Genomic DNA, 27,044 nt, shown 5'->3' on the forward strand with positions numbered 1-27,044 from the left:
TCAGGGCGGGTCTGTGCTAAAACGCCAGTGTCAATCAACAGTCGTGGGAGGGGCCTGGGTCTGTGTGATGTCACACAGCCAAGAAGGTGAGAACGGTTTGATTTGAGAAAGGGGATATTACTTCTAGGTATTTAAAAAAAAAAAAAAAAAAAAAAAAAAAAAAAAACGGGTGAATTTTTATCATAATAGGGTGGATGTGTACAAACACTGCCAACACACATTTATGTTCAAACAACATGTAAAAGTGAATGTTTGCATCCGATGACCCATTTAAAAGCAGCTTGTGTTCTCATAATGCTGAATTATATGTTAAATTGTGTTCTAAAAAAATATTAGGCCTATAAATTAAGTAGACATGACATTGCATATTTATTTGTAGGCAGGTTATGTAGTAACAGTCCATTATGTCACTGTTTGGCTCTCATGCATGGACACAAGAACCAGCACTCGTTTGGTGTCAGAAGAGGTGTTATTCAAGTCAGCGGGACAGTTTGGTTTTTTCATAATGATATCATTCTGTAATATCATCTGTTGGTCATTGTATGTGCTATGCAAAGGGGAGGATTTCAACGGTGTAAATATCTGAGGGACTGTGCATGATGTGATTATCACTGTCAAAGCATCTTTCTATCAGTCTGTGTGAAAGCAATCTACTATGTGGAAAGGTCTAAAAGATTATTACTAATAATGATTTGAATCACAACATCATTTTTTATCTTGCTGTGGTTTTAGTCATACAAGAATTTTAGGAAATATGGTTGTGGGTTTTCTCAAGTGTCTCACACAAGGTAAACTTAAAATGTCTTTTAGTAGGTCCTGGACCAGTGCAGGACAGACTGCTTACACTGTTTGTATGCTCATAAGAATAATGACAGGCTTCTGTCATTCTTTGCCTGAGCCAGAATAAACTGGATTGGAAACGCAGGACGCTGAGGCCATTACAGAGAAACTAGGACGCTCCCTTTTTAATAGACAAACAATCCACGGCACTCAGCACTTGGCAATATGACAACACAGCTGAGTCAGAGAGAGCGAGGAGAGCGAGGACCCCCAGGTGCTCCACTCAGGAACCTTACACTGCTCCGGTTAGGTCGAATGACAGCAGCTAGCTGTTTTGCATTTAATAACAACCAGCCCACACGGGTTTAAGACAAGTGTGTGTTCCACTTTATGAAAGAGCACCTCAGGGCCAGAGTTATACATATAGTTTACATATTCATAAAGCATTACAGGCCAGCAGAAGTTTCATAATGTGGGGCCCTCAGCAGGGGGTCACAAATTACCTATAGTGACAGGTGCGCTGTGGTGGTCTCTCGCTTTCAATTATTATGAAAGCACATTTCCATTACTGTAACTCACATATGACTTGGTAAGTAAATCAGGGAGATTATGCAGACATGGAACAATTATGAAACAGGAAAACATTCAATCTCTGGTCCAAAACCTAGTGAGCTGCCTTTATGACTAAATAGGCCGTTTCTAAGGAACTTAAATGGAACCTCACATGTGGCTGAGAGGCAACTTATAATTGATTTCAGTGGAGTGTGCTGTTCGTATGTTGCTTTGCTAAAGATACTCATAAGCATAACAACAAATAGCATATAGCATATGAAATAGTGAATAAAAATGTAAAATTAATTTATTAAATTACTATTCTATGTATTCAATTGTATTAATTTTTATTTAGTTAAATGTATTATTTTATTTACAATTCTGTCTGCCATCTTGGATTCATTTTGTCAATGCATTTTGGGACTGCCTTGCCAATTTTGCATGTATAATAAAATGAATTAATTAATGAATGAATGATCTTCAATAAATCAATAACCACTAATTTTGACGTTAGTTAATAATTTTTTTCTTTGTCGGGACCCACCTATGTCATCTACATAGGCATCTCATAGGTTTTGGAACAGAGCCACAGTCTTTGAGAGGATAATACAGTTATGCGAGACGGTGCGGTCTGTTGTGGATCTTTCTACAAAGCACATAAGCTTATAAAATGAGCATTTGACTGCCATAAATCAAAGAATTCTCCCTTTGCTGTCAGCAGGTGACAGTGCCATATATCTGTCCCCAATCCCATCATCCTAACAGATGGTGTCTGCTCTAGCTATGTCTCTGTTTGTGATGCATTCGTATTGTCTTTTTCAATAACTACCAACATCACATCCTGTATGTTTGGATGCAGCTTCCTTATTCCTAATATACCCTGCGTTCCATTCGGAAGGGCTATTCCCTATGCCCTAATCCCTTCAAAGTGTTTACCCTCCGGAGTGAGAGCTTTGAAAGGTTGAAGGGTGTAGGGGAACAAACAACTGTTTCTTGAAGTGCCCTTCTGCGTCATCATCCTGTGCACACACGGAGGAGTAGGCATCATGGAAAGAATCAGCACAAAGGATCATGGGGGCCCGAAGCATCCATCAGTTGCAAGTTTTGGGCACTTCGGTTTGGAAAAACCCTTCATTATGACGGCCATGATTGTTTTTCACTCCGAAGTGCCCTATGGGAGGGGCGATATATGCTGTTTGGAATACAGCGATGGTCTTCCTGTTAGTGACTGACAGTCACATACGTTGTATACTGCTCATGCCATGCCCTGAATGCCACGGCCAAAGCTATCTATAAGCTAGACATTTAGGAAGATTCAGTCTAGATTCATTGAAGCTTTTTATCTGGCAGTCGGCTGCGATCATCCATGTATTATTTACAGCCAAGGTCATATTTATCATTTAATGCAAGATTATGTAAAGATAGGAGTTAAACCATTGATGTGTCATGCTTTTATTATGAACAATAAATGACACAATGCAATCTAGTTGGATGAGACAGGAATCGTAAGAAATTTAATTTAATTTCAGAATTTTTAATTCTGATCCAAACTCTGGTATATTATGAAGGGCCAAATAATTAAATGGAAAAAAAAATAAAATACAAATAATAATAATAATAATAATAATAATAATAGAAAATAATTAAGATGAAATGTAAATATAAATGTATTAATCCTGAAAGTTATAATTCTAAATATGTAAATTTCAATATTAATTTATACTTTTTTATAAATCTGAATATACACTTAAAATTCAGAAAATATAAATGCAAAATCATGAATATACAACTAGTTGTAGGTATAGCTGCAATACATATAGTTTAAAGTTCTGATTATATGTAAATGTAAATATATAAATGAAAATCTGAAAAAAAGAAAAAAAAAATAGAAATATATATACATATAAATACATCCGTAATCAATCTATCATAATTAAACATTACTTACTACTACTACTACTACTACTACTACTATTAATAATAATAGTAAACTTAATAATACTATGGTAAATTTCCAAATATCACGTTACCAAAAATGTAAAATGGCAATACAGGCATCTTCATGATAATCACTCGGCTACAATATAATTTTAAAACAGATTCTGAAAAAGTATTCTCGATTCCCGTACCGTAGTGTTGAGAGAGTGACACAGAGAACAGAGACAGATAGCATTATTGAGGTAGAAAGCTCTCAGAGAACCCTCATTAAGTTTGAATGTTTTGTGAGGGTAACCCTGCTTTCAGGACACACAGTGAGATGCTGAGAAGCACACAGGGCACATAGTGATCGGCGTGCTCCTGTGGAGGAGAACAGGGCTGGAGCACCACACCTCTCCTCTAATGCCTCTTTGAATACGATCTCCAGATAAGCCTCGACTCTTTTCATTTGGCAGAGTGCTGAGTCTGGGATGACATGGGACCCGCTCTCACTTTCATTACCCATGATTACATCTGCCATTCGGGGTCACTGGAGACCTTCTCCCCACGGAAGAGTGGATGACAGATGCCACAAGACAGCGTGCGCATGTGAGTGTGGGTTTGTGTATATGCTTCACCTGAGTGTGGTGGCTGTCCATGTGCCTGTGTAACGCCGAGGTGCTGGACGCATTCGACTTTGGATGTCCCTCGTCTTCCAACGTCCCTATTGAAAGAAATATCCGGATGTTAAATGCAACATTCTTCATGCATGTTCTGGATTATGTTGCTCTAATGTATTGCTCTAACTATAATCACATAACACGAACACTGCATGGAATTTCTTTAATTTAGCTTGCACCACAATATGTATATTTTTTGTATTGTATATAATTTCAGCCTTAGTTTTATGATGTGTTTGTTAAATTAAGTGACCATCAGATTCAGTGCTTTGACTGCATTCCAAGAATTAAAATTCTTTAATAATGAAAATTATTTAATAATGACCTAAATTCTTTCACTTTTTAAGAGAATTAAATTTGAAAACATTAATTGGAAATGGCAAATACGTATCTTAATATTGCCAGCAATTGATGTTTTTGACAATATATCTGGCTATCGTCGATACAAGATCATCGTCTTTAGACGCACCCCCAGCAAGGGGAGGTTTATCATGGGGCCTTTCGCAGTGCGTGCCCTGCGTGCCGCCCACTAACGTCACACCACTGGGCAGACAGCACGTTGCGTGTTACGTCGTTTTGGCTTCCTTGTTGAGCACAGTGGCACTGAGAACATTCACACACTTTACGCTGTTTTATTTTCCAAATGTAATAGAATTTGTCCAACAATTGAATCATTTGGTTTGTAACCGAAAGCTTCGTACCAAATGTTCAATACGAATATGTGTATCGTTACACCCCTAGAAAGTATCTATTGCCCAAATGTTTAGCAACAAGGATGTCTTTGTAATAACTGCATATGATTTTCGAGTCGACTGGTCTTGTTTCTTACATCTACTATATTTGCATATTGTTTAATGGCAAATACAGTGATGCAAAAATAAATAAATCCATTATTATATTTTATGTAACATTATAACAAGAACAAGAACAATAATAATAATGGGGGGTGGGGGGTAGAGTCATCATAGTAGATTTCCAAACATTACGGTACCAAAAAAGTACCAGGGTACTACAATCATGTTCATAAAAAATTACAAGCCTCTAGTATTATATTAAGAAACAGCTCCAATTCTGAAAACCACCACAGTCACTAAAAACTTGTACAACAGATATGCCTAAAACCTGAGCTCCCTAAAACTTTAACACTATTCTTCTGCTGTCTTGCAAGCACTGGTATTTCCTTTGGGAAATGCACATTAGTTCATATACCATTATCTTGAAGATACAGCCATTTAATGGCTGAGTGTATAGGTCACTGCTGGCTGTTTAAAACTTCCGCCCACTACATCCCATCATGTGGAATATGGAAGTTCCCCCCACACGCAGATATTAGCCTCACTGAGAGGACAAAAGGCCAAGACAGTGAGTGTATGTGTTTGTGGAAGGAAGACAGAGAGACCCTGAGCCATCTGATGGCTCTTTAGGAGAGCACTTTATCAAGTCCAGGGCCTTTCACTTTAATCACGGCCTGCCTCAGTGATAGCTTCTGGGTCATCTCGCTCCATCTTACCTTGTCCATTTCTCCAATCCTTTATTCCAGTAACTGCTCTCAATCTGCCATACTTTCCTTTTCTCTTATTCTCTCACTTTATCTCCAATGTTTTCCTCATGCATGTAAAGTGCTGTGCCTCTGTGGTGTATGTCACGCTCGGCTGGCCAAAGGTTTATGCAGTCATTGGAGCCGTCTCTGTGGTAAACAAACCTTGGGGGAAGGCTGGGGCCGGCCAATGACATGCGATTTGGCTTTGAATAATTGGATGGATGCACATTAAGACATGCAACGGCCAAGGTCTTAATGTAAAATGGGATTGTGGGGTGCTGTGGGGTCAGACGCCTCTGCTCTTGATCACATTTATAAAGTCATGAAGAGAACGAGTAGTAGACCTAACATTTTCACCCAAGTGATAATGGGTCTCATCACTAATAACTGCATACAAGTCTTATTTACTTGACCAGAAAATGATCTTGAGAATCTCAGTCGGATTTTCCCATTTTTTTATAATGAGAGAGAGAGAGAGAAGAGAGAGAGAGAGAGAGAGAGAGAGAGAGAGAGAGAGAGAGAGAGAGAAGAGTTTGCCTTAAGTCAAGCGGCCATCTTTGCTGCCTATATATACTACATGTTTTAGTTTGTGTGATCTGTGTTGGTTTGAATGCTTTAAAACACGCAATTGCAAATGATTTGTAACAAATGTATATTAACAAATGAGATCCAGTGTTTGGTGAGCAGTCTTTACAAGCTTCATCACCCTTAACCTCTTGTGTGCCATTACCATTAGAGATCTGGTTGCCGTTCTCAATGGGCGCAGGGTTCGAAGAGTTGGGAGAGGTGTGGTTGTTGGCGTTTTTGTCCTGCAGCTGTGCTGACGGAGAGATGGGGCCTTGATCCTCTCGACCTGGCAGGTTAATGTTGGAATTTGAGATCCTATGGGAAAAGAAATTAAGAAAAACATTTAATAAGTACACTGATTCGCAAGTGTAACCTATGCTTCAGCACAACATAAGGCCCCACATAACATCTAACCACAACCATCGACCTATGTGTTCCCAGTTTATTACAAAAAAGGTGAGGAAAAGCGACATGCAAGTTAACACCTGACACCTGGAGTCACTAACATTTCTGCAGGGGCATCTGCAGCTGCTCTGGCCAGGAATTACGGGAATGATTGAGTCTAGCAATGATGTTGACGGCAGGGAGAACGGAAGAATGGGGGGGGGTGTTTAAGCCTCATGGCATGTGCGCCTGCTTGGATCTGACCGCCACAGGATGGATATAGCACAGGGGTCAGCTGCCCCTTTAAAGCCCTGTTAAAAGCCCTTTTTCCATTACAGCATGCTCGCACTCATGTCATGAGCATCTGACTTTACAGCCAGCGTCTGGGGTTATCAGAGATTCATTAACTGCAGCTTTGTTTCTGGGACCCCTACTGACACTACCTTATATATTCATGAGGAAAACAGTCACATTGCTTTACACTTGAGATTTGCAATTATGACCACGTATATCTGAGCACTGATGTGTAAATTGTCTTTATGGCTTGTCTTAAAAAAAAAAAAAAATCTTTAAAAAAAATCTTTAATTTCAAATGAGGTATTACATCAAACTATCTATGGAAGCATATGGGTAGCAAAATTCATTTTTGAAATGTAATATGCAAAATGACAATGCAATATGTAAAATGGCAATGTATTTCTGCATTTAAATTTACATTTTCCCATACATATGTGCAATAATGGATGGTATAATGGATCGCATGTCTCCGAGCAACTAAGCATTGCATCTCACTGTCTGCAAACACGGTGTTGCACGTAAGCAAATTCTAAACTTATTTACAACCTTACATTATATTTTTATTCCTTTCTTTTAATCTGAAACATTGCACCTGCCACAAGAGCTCTCACTGTTTACAGCCACCGGACACCGCGGATGATGCCTGTGATTTTGAATATTAAGTTATCTCAGTTTGGTTGTGGCATGTTCTGTGACAGCTGCGTCTAGATTGGACTGGTGAAGTGTCATCTGGGGCAGGCAGGAGAAGCAGCGTTTTCTGTATGGTCACGGGCATCACCCGGAGTGTAAACAGACTACAGTGTAATGAAAATGCAATTAAGACCTCTTAAGTGTCAATGCATTTAAGAAAAATTAAAGTCATTTAAATCAAAATTTTTGCTGAACATTTGGCTTAAAATGCATTTTGAAATTCACACTGCATTTTGCTACAATTATCACGCAGCATGAAATGCAATCTCAAGTGTCCTTTAAATGGCATTTAAATTATAATTTTGCTACAGTTTTTGCTTGGACATATTAAACATATCTAATCAATTTGGGTAATACAATTTCATTTTAATTTTGTGACTTAAAAAGCGTTAAAATATGTTTTTTTTAATATACATATTAAAACTAGTGTAGGAAATGGCAAATGTAAATTATATAATTGAATTTTCTTTTTCATTTTGCACTAAATGTTACACATATCTATGGGAAAGTGTAAATTTAAATAAAGAAATACATTGCCATTTTACATTTCAAAATGTAATATGTTACCCATATGCTTCCATAACTATCAACATAATAGTCTAAAGGTAAAGTAAACTATGTCTTAAGATGTTGTCCTCTTGTGCCACATGATCTGATTACAATTGAAACTGAAATTCTTATTTTTTCCCTCCATCTTAAATCATAAATATTTGTTTTAAATATTAGGAATAATAAATACAACTTTTATATCTACAAAATAACTTTTCTATTTTAAGATATTTTAAAATGTACTCCTGTCCTGAGATGCAAAGCTGAATTTTCAGCATCATTACTCCATTCTTCAGTGTCAAGTGATGTTTCAGAAAGTATTATACTTTTCTGATTTGGTGGTCATTTTTTATTTTTTTTTATTATCAATGTTGAAAACTTTGATACATATTGATTTTTTTTTTTTTTTCAGGATTTTTTTGTGATTATTTTGTTTTTAAGGATTGTTTTATTTTGAAATAGAATCTTTTGTAACATTACACATTTCTTTACTGCCACGTGATTAGTTTAATAAGTCATTGAATTAAATTATTGATGTATTTAACAAATTAATGTACATAGAAATTAAAACATTTAAAACCAACAACAACAACAATAGAGAAAGATAGCTAGATAAGATTACATTTAGATTTAAATATAATAATAAATCAAAATATAAGGGCTTTATAAAACCTAACCTTAAAAGGTGCAATATAGCATGCAAAAACATGTTGTTTTGTAGACGTGCTTTGAAATACACAAACATTATGACAGATTAACGTTTCTTCATTTCACACACAGTCGTGAACATGTACATTAATGCGAGAAGTAATTTGACACTGAGCGTGTCCTAAGACGTGCAAACACACACACACACATTGTAATCTGGAGATTCACACCCGTCAGCAGAGCGGGAGACTTTGATATTTAATATTTCATAGCTACATCATCTCTTGTCCATGTAATATTTATGTGACTGGAGCTAATACACCCTGTGCCCTTCACAATAAACTGAATCAAGACACACATATCTCCAGACAACATTACACATGCACTCAGTAATTAAAGCTCATTGATTATGTCTCCATAACATCCCCAGAAAATATTGTAACACATGAAATTAACAAACCAGACATCTCAATCATTCATTGCAATCAAAGGAGAGTCCTATTGTTAAAATGATCTTTGCTTTAGAGACATAGAAATATCTGCTTCTGATTGATGCAATTAGTCATAGTGGATGCTAAGTTAATTGCATTGATCGTTCGTGATATTGGCAATGCATATAAACACAATGCATACAGCTGATTCTCGCCTCTAGATAGGAAAATGTCAAACAGTTCAACAAATACTGGCCTCCATGGTCAATGACAAGTACAGACATTTTGAGGGGCAGGGGATCAAGTGGAAAAAAGGGCACTTCTCATATTTTATTTTTTTCCTAAACAAAACGTTAAATATATTAGGGGTGTGCGATATTGACAAAATATGTATTTCAATATTTTCAGAGATTTTATCGATAACGATAGTATCGATAGTATTAGTACTGTATAATGGTGTTATTGTGCTGATATTTTAAGGACTACAGTGGACAGCTGACTCCTAAAGTTTTTGATATTCTTCATATTCTGTGTGGAGATCAGTTCACAGCAGTGATAGAAATTAATATTTTCCAATAAGTTTAAATTGATTTTTACCTTGATAAAGCCATTTTTTCTTTTTTATTTCTAATTTGTATACTGAATCAGTTATTTTTATTAGTAATTTGTTTTGTTTGTTAGCAAATGAAATCAGTATTGACAAAATTAAACTTTGCAATGCAGAGAAAACACAGAAGTTGCATTAGAAGGGGCATTTAGATGCATTTACACACTGTTTAATGCAGAATATTAATGTATGCAGTTTACAAATGCATTAATACAGTTTTGATATTTAAAACATAAAACGTTGAATACTGATAATTGTAATAAAAAAAATAAAAAAAATGAAAAGATACCTTAATGTGAAATTAAAACTGTCAGTAGGTGGCAGCAAGTCACTGTTAATAAGTGAGCCATTGCGACTAAACCAAATCATTTTTAAACGGATGAATCATTCAGGAACAAAACAGCGTGTGATGTTGTTCAGAGACGCAAATTGGAATTATATTTGTTGGCGAAACAGAACAAAAACAGTCAATATTGTGTCTAAAACATAAGTGTTTTAATATTAAATCTTTATTATTGAACTGCTGTATAAAATTAATATCACATTTGTAATCATGCTGCTTTTTGGTGGTAAAAACCTCACATGATACTGATTAACTATATCAAATTATATAAATTTGATATAAATATATACATTTCTGCCCCCATTTCTTGAATTTTGTGATCATTCTTAATGCATTTCAGTAAACTGAATCATGCAGTGAAAGAACGCACACTGGTCTAACCTACCAGACTCCCTATTGCCTTAGCTAAACTTTAGCTAACTTACATGGTAGCTCTCATGAGTCATGGATGTTAGCAAGGCAAATGAACTATAATTGCCCCTCATGTTTGTTGGATAATTAACTGTAAATTCGAGGTACAGATAGCTTAGTCTGTTGTTCATCACCACTCACCTCCACACCAAGACAAACACAACTGGAAAGGGAGGGAGGGCTTCACTTCTGTGGCTCTCTGCCTGTCAGTGATGTGCATGTGTCGATCAGTGTGTGCTACACTGCTGTGCTGCGAAGAGACACGGAGACGCGGAGGGAGAAAGACATTGATAGTGTCTCAACATTTCCCGGCCCGACCTGATATTTAGATTTTTTTTATTTATTTGACAGGGAACCTATGTGTAAACAGAAACACACACGCACACATATATACATAAATTCATTTATTTTAAAAAAAAAAAAAAAGAAAAGGGCAGGTGCTCAAGCCCCCTTTGATGTCTTTGTGTGCACGTGCCTGTCCAAGGTGTCCCCTTTAGATGTAACCAATCATGGACTAAGATATTTAGATTTAAATTTGTCAGTTGCGCATTTGTGAAACAACACTAAATTTCTTATTACACTTATTTTGCATACAAGTACATATGGGTCAGGGTCATATGGGACCCATGCTCATAAATTCCATGATGGGAGTAGGTAAAGCATCTTTAATTAAATACAAAAGTTTAAGAGGAGGAGGCGAGGGGAACGGTGTTAGACACAGCATGTGAACTAAATTGACACACACACCCAACATCCTTCCTAAGAATGCTTTCTTTGTCAAATTATCTTATTTTAATGTTGGCATTTAATGCTCTTTTCCTTAAATGGATATGTCCTTAATTCCAGATTATTCTGACTCAGCTTGTTCAACCCTTTGGGCCCATAGTGTAAAAGCATTTTAAGGGCAGTTGTTGCATAAAGATGTTGTCATTCCATAAAAGTGATCCAGAGCAGATGTGCAAAAAATACAGCCTAAACCTCCATCATACATAAACACTGCATCCTCCATCAGAATGGGTTTCTGAGAGAGAACACTGAGGTTTTATGGTAAAATGTCTCTTTTATCAGCACTGACCTCACTTTTTTTGACAAACAAATGGCATGGGGGCACTGGATGAGTCAATAGGGAAAAACTATACTAAACATGATGTGCCTTTCAGTAACCACATATATGAAATGACATTTAACCAGAAGAGTGCTGGGGAAAGTTTCTATAATTTGACCAGACTATTTTAATGCTCCTCCAGCAAATTTAAGCATGACCATGTGTGCTGGTGAGTGTAAACTCCTTTTGATGAGCTATAAAAATCTGTGATTCATGTCTCTGGAGCATGCAATACAACAGTTTTAAAAGGATAGTTCACACAGAAATGAAAACTGTGTAATCATAAGCTGTGTTTCCATTACCCTTCAAACTGTGCAAACTGAAACTGCGAATTGAAAATACGCCCAATGGTAACATGTCAATTTCACAAAAACTCCCATATATGACAAAAAGAATTTTACGCTTACATGCAGTGGTTTTTCAGGCAATTCAAAAAAGGAATATTTTGCAAAACTGCAATGGAAACAGTTTTGTAAGAATTTGATGTTTTGAATAACTGTAATTGTTTAATTTTTTTTAACCTCCAAGAAACACCCTCATATGAGGCGCCGCTCTCAATAATAAGCGGATTTCATTGCCATTAATGCTTGGATAACAACTTATTTACAATGCACACATATGCGGCGCATTACGGCTCAGATGTGGGCCACTCTAGTCAATGCTTGTGTTTATACCAGCCTTGCTGCGACACATCTATTCTTGCAAAAGGTACATGTCTATGTCTATGTCTCTTTCGATTAAAAATAATGGCTTGTGCGACGGGCTGCAATACACGTTAAACCTACCAACATCCATCAACATGACTTATCGTGAGAGGAAAGAAATACGTTTTAAGTATTACATTGGTAAATGTGTTCTATTTCGCCAACAAATATAATATATGTTATTGACATTTATAAATATTGCACAGGTTTTGTGGAAATCTGTGATAGAAACTAGCTATTTACTCACCCCCATGTCAAATCTGTATGACTTTCTTATTACTGTGAAACAAAAGATTTTAGCAAAAAGTAGAAACACTGTTGCTCTGTGGTGCTTTCAACATTGCTTTTCGTTGAGGCCTGACGTGATCCAACACTGGCTCAACTATAGACAAAGTGCTTGGGAGACCTGCAATTCCTTTTGGTGCCAAAAATGGCAGCGGAATTACTTTTTAGAACACATATACCCAAACACATGCACACACCCTCACTCACCGCTGTCACGGATCTTTCTTCCAGTGGTAGACTTGCGAAGAAGGCTGCGCCCTGAGCTGAAAAGGGTGTTGAGCTCATCTAGAGGGCTGGTGAGGGGTCTCCCATTGGCAGGGTTGAATAGCAGAGGCGAGGAGGAGCAGGAGTGAGCTCTGCGGGGCTCTGGCCTCGAGGTCTTTACTGGGGAGAAGGGAGGTTTGGAATTGCTTGGGGGTGTCTCTGCCATACTGTGCCCTATTTTATGGGAGACTTTGGGGAATCGGTGGTAGCCACAGAAGCTGCACGGGTCAGCGGCCAAAAACGTTTGGTTCAGGGGGGAAGGGGAAGTGGGATGGGGGACGGTAAGGAGGTGGAAGTGCTGCTGCAGGGGGAGGAGGAGTCAAGGGTGGCGTAGATTTGTCTGGCATTAAAAACGGAAAAGACGGTGATGAGGAGTCAGCTCTTTGTCGGGTATACTGTGGTGAGAGTGGGCTGCCCCCATCCTGGCTGGTGTAGTTGAGGTTGGTCTCGAACACCGGCAGCTTCTTCACCTCCAAAGGTGTAAGGGGGGACTCATCCGAGGCGGGAGAGCAGGTGACAGGGGATGGAGGGAAGACTAGAAGTGGGGGACGATGTGGAAGGAGATTGGGGAATGGAGCTGGAATGTCACATGCTGTCCCATCCTTGCCCTGCTGCTTCCCCCCGAGTGTGCCAGAGATATGCTCCATCAAAGTTTACAGGCCTCTTGATTTCCAGAACTGGGGCAGGTAGGATAGTGGTAGAGGGATTGACAGCTTCAGGGCTTGACCACTGGAGCATGACCCCCCACCTCATCAGGTGGGAAGTACTTTCATCTCCTCATATACCGCCCTCTCCCAGTTCTGGACTGTGGGGAGTCTGCCAGGCTAAGGGCTCTTGAGGCCCCAACCATCTCGATATACACATCCTCCTCATCCTGGCAGGGGTATAGGCTTAGCACAGAAGAATGGGGGCCGTCCGCAGATGCTGCTCGCTGGATGAGGCCCAAGCAGTGGCCGCCTCGTAACAAACTGACAAGTTTCATGTCCGTGGGCCGTGCAGGAGAAGGTACAGAGATCTCCTCATAAGAGCCCGTCAGTTTAGTATTAGGGCTGCGTTTGGGCTTGGGGGGTGGGATTTTCTTCATGGTGCTGTAGTCATCACTGTGAGGGCGAGGTTTAGAAAGAGCTGGAGGCATAGTGGAATGATGGATGGTTTTGGAAGGAAAGGGAAAAGCTATTTACTAGAATGCCCAGAACAATTCTCAATATTGAAGTAGATTAAGACATTTAGTTCTGTATTGCATGAACAATGTATATGGCCAAAAGTATGTGGACATCTGAACACCACACCTACATTGTATTTACAATTAATTAATATTTAATCTACATTTATTATATCGAACACCACTGTTATTAATGGCAATATGGTACTCCCTAATTCTCCTTTGCACTCTTCTGGAAAGGTTTTTACACTAGATGTTGGAATAGAGATGGCAAGTATTTGCACTCACTCATTCTGACACAAGAGCATCAGTGAGAATAAACCTTAATGTTGCATGTGAGGTCTGGCTCCCAAAGGTAAATCAGCGGGACTCAGGTTTAGGCTTTGTGCAGGTCAATACATCATGTATAATAGAAGAGGGTGTCCACATACTTTTGGACATGCAGTGAATGTTGAGCTCATATTTATACGTACGATCAGAAGGAGAGAGTTGGGTTTTTGGTGGGCTTCCAGATGGAGAGGTTTTGACCTCAGCAGGGCTGTCTTTGGGTGCAACTACTCAGCCCTGCGCTCACTGCCTCGTATGATGCACTCAGACGTGTATTAGGGTCTCGTTTGGGTTTGGGAGGCGGGTTGTTTCGTGGGGAGGAGAGGCTCCCTCCATGGCGTCCCTCCTCAGTGGAGTGTGGCGCAGGCTGAAGGGCTGCTTTGATTAATGTCCCAATGCTGGAGTGTACCAAGCTGTCCATAACCAGGGGTAGAGGCACAGAGCTGGAGCGGAAATGCCGGAGTGGTCTGTTCCCCCCACGCCCGCCACATCGTTAAACCTCCCACTTTTTTCAACAGCCCTAACAAAAGGATGATGGAATGAATAATTCAGCAAATTCAGTGCTTGTGGAAATAAGATTTCTAGTGCTGTTTCTGTCATTCATCATGACTGGTATTACCCTGGTATCTTTTCCCCCTTCCCAATCTAGCAAATCATTATTCATTCATATGTTCATTATTTCATCATTTCACTCACTATCAGACTAGAAGCATATGTCCTGTCTCAATGTATGATGGGTAGTAAAGGTTTAAGCAGCTGCCATGTGTGGGAGACTCAGCATCAACCTTCATAAAAATCAATACACAAATGTCAAGCTGTCCATTCATTTCTGGGCTAAGATTTCATTACACTACCACTAACTGGAATGGGTGTTCCCTTAACAATAAAGATAAATAGAATAAATTACTAGGCTTTGTCATCGAGTAAAAATGTAACCTTAATAATTACATGATATGCAGATCAAATTAATTCACAAAAAATGGTACCTCATGGTAGTCTGGAGGCACAATGAATTGTGGTAAAACAAAATTATATACACATGCACAAAAAGCAAACCATTTTGTTTTAACTATTAGTAAACCATTAGTATTAAAGACTCAGAGACTACTCATTTTCATTTTTTTCCTTGATACCAGTAAACGATAACAACAAATTAGCATTGAATTACAATTCTAAACTCTATGATATACAGAAAGCCTGGTAAAGGATTATTTACATTGCCGATCTAAGCTGATTCCTGTAATACTAAGCACACTCTTGTTTGATATTTCCCCTATAATCTGGGCCTACCATCTGTTGTTCTCGCAGGAAAGGCGATGGAGTGTTGGGGTGGATGGTATTTGGGGAACAGGGGGGTGGGTAAGGGGTTACAGTGACTTAAAAACCTAAGGAGATTTCAGCAGCCCAGAGTGGGGGTGGGTCTTATCTCTCTCTCTGATTAGTAGTATGTAGCTCCTCACTGATTGAGTTTGCCACATCTAGATTTGCTATGAAACCCCAATCACTCAATCACATGCACCTCCCTTATTTGTGATGCTAAAAGTGAATGTATGTGATAAATGTGTGTGCATGTTTTAAATAACAAGAAGCCCACCCCCTTCATAAGAGCAGATGGTCATTGCAGAATGACTGAGGCACTGCTGATGACAACGGCCACCCAAATACACCTGTGTTTATGCTTATGCTTGAATAGATTCCCTTTCAGTGATACTGATCAGCACTTCCTTGGCAACTGTTACATTGTGTCAGACAGTTGCTTATGCTTAATTTCTACATAAATCTGTGCTAAGTTCTTTGTGTTTGGATAGTTTTAATAAAGCAACAAGCCACTTAATGTTCTGTGTTACTGTGATTTCATCCCAGGTATAGGATGGTCTTGAAGTGGAGTGCCTGAAACCACTTTCACCATGGCTCATGCAACTCATTCAGTCAGAAGTTTTTTTTTTTGTACATTTTGACAATTAATAAACAATTTTTTTTTTGCCTTTTGATTCAGTTTTGGGTACTGGATATCAATTGAATAGGCAGATCTAACCTTGCAGCTTGCAGACTTTTTCAGATGGAGATGGTAGTACGTACTGTATGTTCCACTTTTAATAGTATCTACAACTAACCTGAGATCAGGCTTCCTTTTTGCTGAATTCCCACTAAACATCTCAAAAAGTGTCAGTATTCTGATGTCAGTGTTATAACTAAGGCGCATTCTGTTCCCATTTTGTTTGCAAAGGGAGAACAAGGAGAACCAATAAATCCTCCCATGAATTTTTATAGGTTCCTCAAACCCAAGTGGAAAAGGCCCATTTTGGATATAATCAGACACTTCAATATAATTTAGACTGTAAGAGTGTCTAATATAATCCTTCAAGAGGAAATCTCATAGTAGTAGCACAGATGCATCTGAGATGCCACATCTGATTGAATTTCAGCAGACAAAACAAGATTTCTTGTTAGAGATCCTCTAAGGGACACCAATATGAATATTATTATTTCCTTGATATGTATTTTAATTTAAGAACTAATTAAACAATAGAGACACCAGTGCACTCAACTTCTGAGAAGCAGAGAACCTTATTACCCTAGAAATAGCTGATTTTAATAATTGAGAATAATTTTAAATTGAGATGTGTGTATTGTAAAAAGAGATTTTTACCTAAAGATTCATGGTTTGTTAAACAGTAATGCATTCTCTGCTATAAGTTTCACCTCTTGGGCGAGTCTTCTTCTTTGCCCACAGGTTCCGGTCTCTCGCCTAGTGGTGGAGCACTGATGTGACCCCGGAGGCGGTCGTTCTCTCGTGCAATATCTGCTGCGTTTTGGATGACCAGGCTGTCATAAGCACGCATACCCAAGTCCTCTGCTCCCTGCAGGAACCGTTGGATGTTACACTGCTCCTTCTGCCAAGACGTGAGCCTGCGACGCGCACATTGTCTGGCCAACCAGCCACGCACCACTGAATCATACACACACACACACACACGATTAAGAAAAATATGAGCCTAGTGACAGATCATACAGTATGAACACAGAGTCTCTGTCGATCACTTTACCTTTCTGACAGACAATAATCTTTCTGTGCAGCTGATGGCAGCGGTCATTAAGGTGATCGGCCTGCCAGTATCTCAAGAAAACCTTACTGTTTCCCCATCTGAAACAAGAGAAGAAAAGTGGAAGAGAGATAGGTAATCACGTTAGCTCTGTTCCATAATAGAGATTGCTGCCTACTACCCATATACACTGGAAAAAAGATTTTGCTGCTTGTTCAATTTACTTGAAAAAAGCAACACAATTGCTGAACATTTGATCACAACTTAATTTAATTTCGTACAGCCCACTTAAATATGTCAAATTAAAGTTTATTTAATCCACTTTGTTGTTGAATCATTATTGCATTAACTGAAACTGCATGGATAGATTTTTAGTTCACAGCATGCTTTACATAGGACTGAATTGGGTAGAAAATAATCAAATTATGTGTTATTTTATGAATTTTTGAGTAAAAAAAAAAAGACCCATTTGTGTTTAATGTTCAGTTATTTGGGACATTTTTGTTTTTGTGGTTAGATTGTATGATGGTTTTATGAAGATTATGGTGTTTGTTGTGTGATTAATTTTAAGATAAATTTAAAAAAAGTAGTTTTTTTTAATTTGTTCATTTTACTTAACCATAATGCATTTGAATCAATTCAATGTGTGACCTTTACCTAAAATCTTTTCTTTAGCAGAAACATGCAAAAGAAAATTTTTGTAAATTTGGTTCTCAAAATGACTGCTAATACATCAATTGATAAGTAACCTAATAACAGTACATCACATGAGTCTCAACTTACAACTGAGTTCAACAGAGTTTGATGATAGCTAAGAAAAACTATGCTATGCTAAACTAATGGCACAAACACAAAGCACACGTACTGTATATGTTGTGTGAAATAGTATATCTTTAAACTCAATCTTTGCTTAGCACTATTAAAAGGAATATGAGATTAATATAAAGATCAAAAATCAAAATTACTCGTCAGTAACTTGGATTTTAATGATATTGTCATATTACATTCTAGAACTGTTTTCTTTGCAAAGGATAGATGTGATGCTGGTTTACAATTTATAAAAAATAAAAAATAAATAAATAAATAAAATATGTTGCCTACCTTAGACTACGATGCCTTAAATTCAGTCTCTGTAATCCATGCTCACTAGTTTCCGAACAGAGCATCTCCTGCCCCCTATGAACGTTTCCCTAAAGCTCTGTAGACATCTTTGGTGACTCACCTGCCAGCCCTGGAGTTTACAATGCTGCAGAATGTGCCGGCACTTCTCCTCTGCAGATGCTTTCTTCCTTTCAGTGAGGATGGTGTCCACCAGCTCTCTGTATCTGCACCACAAACCCACAGAACATCACTGTCACCCACATACTCAACTGCAGAGGAACTCTATGAGCCCATTACTGCTGCGTTATAACACGATGCTCACTAATGCCTGTACCATAAGGACTACCCACTTCCTATTGGCCTTGTTTAACAGGGCTGTGATTATCAAATGCAATAACCATCTAGGACTTCTGAGGTTAAGCTACAGAAGACAATGCTCAATCAGCTTCACTCCCTTGGTGGGAAAACCCACAGAGAGATGCAATTCGAGGGTCAAAGGGTTTCAGAGTCTGGAAGACTTCTCAGCATCAGCTGCGGTGGATGTTGGCAAGACAACCATTCACAGAGAAAGGGTCAAACTTGGAGAGCTTTGCGGCACATTGTTCTGGAGTGGAGTAGAGGATCAGCATCTGTGCTGTGAGAGAGTGAACTGTAGGACACACCCCTCGAACACCGAACAGTGTGTTTGTGTTTTTGGATTATGCGTTATGAACATCTGGCGCATAGTGTGTTTAATAATCAATGAGACAAAAGGAATTCACAAAGGGGGAACTGGAACATGCGTGATCCATGCTAATTACATCCTAAAAAAACCAGAACAAAAAAAAAAAAAAAAAAAAATTGCTTTCCATGTGTTCTGAATATCTAGAATATAACAGCAGTTGCGCTTAACACTGAGTCCTACAATGCAATGCACACAGCTCGCTATGGAAGCCCATTTCCACCAGGAAATACAGTAAAAAAATTAAAAAATCAAGGTCCATACAATGAATGAAAGCCTATATTATTACTCTGCACAAGCTCTAAACAAATTGTATGAAATCACTTTATGCTATTATTGTACAGTTCTTTCAATCTGGAATATTATATAACGTGCTTCCAGACACAAAGGATGTAAAAAAAAAATATATATATAAAACAACTGCAACTGCATACAATTGCAAGGGTGATGTCATTAGTATGATATGATTGCTTTCAATTTTATATGGATTACACATCTGAGAGGAGAGAGTGATATTACTCACTGGGTCTTACAATATGTCAGTACTGATGATAACCGCTTTAAAAATCAAACAATGATATGTTAATATGATACATATGATAATAGCATAAATAATCTGGTACCATTTCTATATAGTTAAAAAAAAAAAACATAGTAGTTGTATCACATTTACTGCTGCTCTGGAAAATTTTGCAGGTGAAGTCCATGCATTTTAATAGGAATCCCTATGTATATTTTGTTCATGTTCAAATTGGTCATGCAAATTTGTGAATTTTAGTGCTGACAAGCACAAAACTGCTTGATGATTTATACATTGCTATGCTATTGATAAAAAGGGCCCCTTTACTGCTTGCAAAATTTAGCCTAAATTTTATGAATGTGACCACACCTTAAAAGCGACTGCCACCCGTCATGAAAAAAAAAGAAAAGACAATGCTACAACTGCTGCATAAAATCATGTTGTCAGAAATCAAAGATGAAAACGATGATAGATATATCATACTGTGAATTATTTTAGACATGATAACAATGTCTTTTTATATGTGAACTGAAATACTTCTAAAAAAAAATACTTCTTTTAAAAATTCACAGCAAATTATTTGTTTGCCCCATATATGCACTTACCCATCTCATTCCCCAATTATTCTGCATTTTTGATGTGACTTTCCAATAATACTTCACAAAATTGATCTTTTATTCTGCCTGCCTACTTAACACAATTAAACATGTGGTGAATACTTTCTCATACGCAGCTGGCATTATGGGCCATTAAAGTGTCCATGCCTGTGATTCGGTGATTGCAAGAAATCTTAATGCAGAGACGTTGAAAACTGACATCCTGACTTTCAACAAAATGGAGTACATAATTTACACAAGAGACCCTTACCGTTTCCACCTGAGCACACAGCTCGCATGCTTTGGTCAAGTGGCACATGCTGAACAGATGGGAGGGTGGGATTGCAGGGATGTAGTGTATTGGGGGGCTTCTCCATGCGCTCAGTCAAGCACTTGCTTAAGCCTTAAGCCAAATTAACTCAGCGTCTCCCTTTCAATGTGATTTACAGCAGCCTGGGTGTTTCTGAACTTCCCCTAACCCTTCCTTCTAATGACCAAGACCCACGGCTTCCCACAGGGAGTCATAAACCATGAAGGGAGCCGGGGGAAACCAAAGACTTCTTGTATATGAATATGAAAATTATCGATTGCCCTCACAGTTTGTAGGGCCTTTGGGGATTGAGTCATATGAACATCAACAGAGGTCTACTGCCTGGCAGTTTAAGCTCTGAATTGGGATTTGTGGGAGGGGGGCGATTACCTCAATATTCACAGCAAATAGGCCACAATAAAACAGCAAGAATGACAACGGACCATCAATCTCTTATCTGAGCAATCATTATGGTGATAAGAAACACTGACGGCATTTCTGCTCTCAGGAAAAAAGCAAAAAAAAAGCCAGGGATGGTCATGTGTATGAGCATGTATATTAATACATAAATCAAACTGCTATGGCTTTCAAAGTACCAGAGCTGAGCGTGCTAAGGAAAATACGGGAAGGTACAGAGAGAGCCTTATGTAAATCAGTGTATTATTGCAGGGTTTCCTGTTCCCAGCTGTTATCCATTACAGCCTCTCACTAGGTAAAAATAAAATAAATAAATATCACACGAGTGTTTGTGTAAAACAAATAAACCAAGATGAAATGAGTAATGCAGAGCCAGCTGGTGGTTCATGTTATGAGGATCTTTTCAGACTGAGAAGAAATTTTGCACATGCAAGCTGCAATTGTGATATCTGATGTATGCATTTTGCATTATGATGGCTACTGTAAGGTATTCATGAAAAAGACATATACTTTTGTTGTATTAGAAAAAAAAACAATAAAGGCCATTTTACAATGCATGTAAAACTGCTTTTTTTAACGATTGTGATGATGAAGCAACGGAGGTCTTGGAGATGCAAAATAAAGTTATTTATTTATTTATTTATTTATTTATTTATTTCAGCAAAGCCACCTTAAATCAATCAAAAATGACATTAAATATGTTTATCATGTCACAAAAGATTTCGGTAAAAAAAAAAAAAAACTGTTCCTCTGAACTTTCTATTCATTAAAAAATCCTGAACATGTATAACTGTCTCTGAAAGAAACCACGATATGACACTGAAAAACTGGAGTAATGATGCTGAAAATTCAGTTTTGCTGTCACAATAATAAATTACATCTTAAAATGTATTGAAAATACAGACCAGTTATTTTAAATTGTAATAATATTTTATGAATATTATTATATAATATTTTGTATTTTGATCAAATAAGTGCACACCTTGGTGAGCAATAAGCGTTCGGCACTTCTTTCATAAACAATAACTGTTTTACTAGACCCTAAACTTTTTGAACTTTCTAAAAAATTACTGCGAAAAAATGTCATTTTTTTTCTTGTTTTGTAAAATAAATTACTAGATATAAACTATTTTTTCACCAATAATATTTTTTAGTATAGATATTTTTACTACTAATGACAATTTTTTAGACGTTTAAGATGCTTAACCTGTGTGCCTTTTAAAACCCGTGTTTAAACCTTTTAAAACCCTGTGTGCATGTCTTTCTTCTTTGGAAAACAAAAGGATAATTTTGGAAAAAAAAATTCGTCCCCCTACAGTCATCAGGTCATTCAGTGTAATTTTGGATCCAACTGCCTTGGACAAATTCAAAAATCTTTTGTTCCTAAAAATAAGAAAATCATACTGGGTTTGAACAAAAAAGGAAAAGTCCTGAGGATGAGCAACCTGATGACCCAGAATGGTTCTTTGTGGTAAACTGTCCTGTCCCTTTAAGAACATGATAATGGATACTTCAATCCCTCAATGCCTTATTTTCATTCACATCAAATTAAACTGTCGACTCAGATCCACATTTTTTTTTATTATTTTTTTTGTGTTGTGTTTTGTGCAGTGGCTTGGGCTTAACAGTGATAAATAAGCCTGTCTATTTCATTATTGCTGGTCCAGAGACTACACACACCTCAGGCTACACCCCCCCACTTCATTCACTAAGACCATGAAGACAGAGACGAAAATCGGGGCTCTACTGCATATTGCAAGAATCAAATCATCCAACTCAAAACTTCCTGACCTGGATCCATGTGCACGTCACACATATATAAAAAAACCATACATTCATTCAAAATAATAATAACGTTCCCTTCATCCTAACACACGCTCATGAATGGCTTGATGGAGGGGCGGGAGGTTGTGAATGGGCTCTTTGTGACTCACAGCCTCTTTTTCTGCCTCGGGAATTCAACGGCGTCTTTGGAAAGAGACGTGCTGGATGGAGGGTTACACATGACTCCACATCAAAGCAACACAAAGCCGGCATTTATCCAAGGCTTCACTTCTTATTTACCCACATGGTCAACGAAAAAAAACAACACACACGTAGTGCTCGGGACAAAGACTAGCACATGGAGCAAGAAAAGGGGAACTGTTTTGTAGCGATTTGTGAGTTTGTTGCTCTGGGCAGTTGCAAACAGAAATGATAACGTGACGCTTCCTGAGAGAGGGTGGTCAATGGGTCAGATATGGAAGAATATCGGTATTTATGTTTGTTTTGCTTGTTTTTTTCTGTCAAAAATAAGCACCATTAAATCCACTATATAATCTATATATCTATATATATCATATATATATATATATATATATAATATATATATATATGATCAATATAGCATATATATATAATATAATATATATAATAATATATATATATATATATATAGTATATTTATATATATACCAAACAGACACACAACACCATATATATCATGTCAGATATACACTATACACAGTGCCACTTGAAGGGTTGAGGTGAACCTCTTGTGAGTATTTTAAAAAGATAAGGAGATCATACAAAATGCATGTTTATTTGTTATTTAGTACTGTCCTGAGTAAGTATATTTACAATAAACTAAAAATGTTTACCTTTTAGTCCACAAAGACAAATAATAGCTGCTATTATTAAATACCTCGGTCAAAAGTTTGTGAACCCTTGTTTCTTCAATACTGTGTGTAGTTACCTGGTGATTCACTACTGTTTTTTGTTTGTGATTGCTGTTCACTGAGTGCCTTGGTGTTGTTCTGACAGTTCTTTTTTAACCTGAGCTCTGTTTCTTCAAAAACATCCTCCATGCCCTGCAGTATTCAGTTTGCCAGCATCTTTTGCATATGTTGAACCTCTTCCGGCAGTGACTGTGTGATTTTTAGATCCATCTTTTCACATTGGAGGACAGTTGAGGCACTCCAACACACACTATTAAAAAAGGTTCAAACATTCACTGATGCTCCGAAGGAAACGAGATGCATTAAAAACATTTTGAATGTAGAAGATCAAGTAAATTGTACTTAATTTGCTTTCTGGAAACTGCAAGTATCTTCTGTTGCTATCCGTAAGGGCAGTACTAAATGGAACAAAACTATATAGTTTTCTACAAAATAAGAAACATTTGGACCTCCTCATCCTGTTCACAAAGCTTTTCACCCCCAGCTCTTAAGGCTTTGTGTTTCCTTCAGGAAGCATCAGGATGGCTGAACCTTTTTTTAACAGTTTTGTCTGAGTCCCTCAGTTGTCCTTCGTCTCCGGTGTGAAAAGATGGATCTCAAATAATACAGTTCACTGCTGGAAAGGGTTCAAGCTCACAGACACGTATTTATTGCCTGTTATCATTTTTACAGTGTAAGCTGCATTCGTGCTACAATTTTCAGCTACATTGTGAAACTGTCCTTTGGTAATTCTCTGAATGGCCCGCTCACAGTCACTTGTTTTCTTCCTGCAGTGGAAAGATTAAGTGTTTGTATATACTGATTTCATTTGATTGGTAACAGACCTATATTGTCTTATTATATTAAGTGAAATTATTAATACAATGTAAGCATTTGATATGAAGGATGATGCATGCATTTAATACGATCAGGGAAAATGCCCTTCAAATAGGCCAGAAATTACCTGGAAATCAATTTAAATAAATGTTTGTATGCAGTATTAAGTAATATAAAATGTAATTTCCCAACAACAAAATTGTGGCCAGTGAGAATGCTGAGTGGCTTGTTAATTTGGAAAACCACTAGCCACAGTGGCTGGTGAACAAAAAAGTTAACGTCAAGCCTTGGTTACACATATTTAGATATAGATAAACATCAGCAAATAAGCACTCAAAAACACAAATAAACAAGCTCGTACAGCTCTTGCCACACACACATAGACACCCATTATCGAACAGCTTGAATTGGTCCCAAGTCAACACACACACACACACACAATGCTGACAGAGCGCCCTCCACGAAAGGCCATGAAAATTCATAAGACCTCCGTTACAGTCCAACCGCCCGCTCGAAAAGCCCCAAATTTCCATCACAATCATCTGGCCTTCGTCTGCCTGCATCCCATCAGCAGCCTCTCACCCTGTCTGGCCTTGCTTTAGGCATTATTGTGATGCTAACACACACACGTACATACTCAGACAAAAACAAACCACTCACATGGCACCGCGTCATCCATCCGCTCACAGAAAAACACAGCACATCATGGGAATGTGAGAATGGACAGCACAGATTGACTGAAATAATGGGAATCATATAAACGTCACACAGAGGGAATTTTGGGATTGAGAGAATAGTTTGCACAGATTGACTGAAATAATGGGAACAGAAAAATAGTTTAAGCAGACATTGGCTCCCAACCTACATCCCATCTTGCTCATTGTAAAAGGGTAACCCGGCTCTAAAACCCAACAAGCTATTCCTATCATAAAGACCTATCTGCTATCATTTCATGTAACTCAAACAATATTTAGTAATCACTGAAGAATCGGAGCTATATTTCTTTTTCCCCTCCTCAACACAAATGTCTGCAAAATGTCTGGGTCATTTATCCAGAGTCACAACGAGCTGGTGTCTAGGAGCTAAAATGTTTTGAGGATAAAGTGTCCATAAGTCCCTTCTCGTCCCTCGGCCATCGCTTTCTGAAAGATTCATGAATGGTTTACAGCCATTAGTGGAAACCTTACCGTGGCATGTGACCAGCAATGTCCGATTCATGAGCGCACTGGAATGTTTACCGAATCCATTGTTAAATCCTTTACTGGTTCGAGAAGAGGAAAGAGCCGCGTGTAGATCTAAATGAACGCACACTGAATTCCGCTGCTCAGAAAAACAGTGTGGGAAGGAGATTGGAAATTAGATTCGACCCTTAATTAATTCTAAATGATAAAACAGAGAGAAAGACACTCAGGAAAAAGAGCAGCGATTGAGAAAACCTCAAGGGGGCCTGTGTCACACAGAAAGTGGTGTTTCCATTTCACCACTGCGCCTACTTTTACTTGTTTTTTTTTCTAATGTTAAAATTCCACTGCGCTACTTTTACATTGTTTTTCTACGTAAACATGGGTTAGACGGATGTGTTTAAACTTTGACCTCACATGACACCAGGTTAAATAAATGCACAGATGAGACGTGCCGGTATAATTGTATCGGCCGGCACCATCAACATTCTGCGTCTACTTAATTTATTAACAAATATTTGAAAGATTTTATCAAGTGCCTTTTAAGAAATATTTTTCATCCACTGGTCACAATGCACAAACTCCCGCCTGAATGCTGGCTCAACAGATGCATGCACACTCTCATGTAAACAAGCACGGATGAGAAGTGCATGGCGGAGTGCGTGAGATGCTCTGGATGAAAGCACATTCACTGTCTGACAGCAGATGGCGCTGAGCAGCAGAAATGCAGCTGTTCCCCCAGAAACCCAGTAAACAAAACAGCTGTGCCACTTTCTGAAACATGTTTAAATGATTTAAATAGACATTCAGATTTTTGTTTTTTGTATTTGGTTTGTGTTAATCACAGCGCCAAATACTTAAATATTTAGACTTAATTGGGTATTTATTTATTTTAATCTGGACTACAACATGCCCTTGATATTGTTTGAAAATGTTTTTATTGTTCGGTCACACTTTACATTAAGGCCAATGAAATTTATTCTAATATTCAATAATCTTCATTTTAATATTCAACCTTTGTAAAAATCAAAGTTGCAACTGTCTTATTTAATGAACTTGAGCATGAACTAACAGTTGTATTTTTTAACAAAATTATTAACTTCTGTAGCAAATATAGCTATTGCTCATTGTTAATATTTATGCATTAAGGTTAACTAACTAAAGAGATCTTACTGTAAAGTGTTACCTATTGGCTTTATAATTCTTTTTTTTTTGCACTTTAATCTGTGTGAAACTTTAATACTGTATGACCACACTTTTTTTGGAACTAAATTTCAATATTGTGATAATACCATATACCATGATAAAAGCATTAGCAATTAATCTCAACATGAAAATTTGATACCATTATACGCCTAACACAGATCAAATTATTTAA

General features: G+C 37.8%; 1 pseudogene; it reads right to left on the reverse strand.

Moving 5' to 3' along the window:
* Window positions 1-3,285: 3,285 nt before the first annotated feature.
* Window positions 3,286-27,044, reverse strand: part of LOC122138458 — a 119,589-nt pseudogene continuing 95,830 nt past the window's right edge.

This window comes from Cyprinus carpio, chromosome B9 (genome assembly GCF_018340385.1).
Source record: "Cyprinus carpio isolate SPL01 chromosome B9, ASM1834038v1, whole genome shotgun sequence".
NCBI classification, from domain to species: domain Eukaryota; kingdom Metazoa; phylum Chordata; class Actinopteri; order Cypriniformes; family Cyprinidae; genus Cyprinus; species Cyprinus carpio.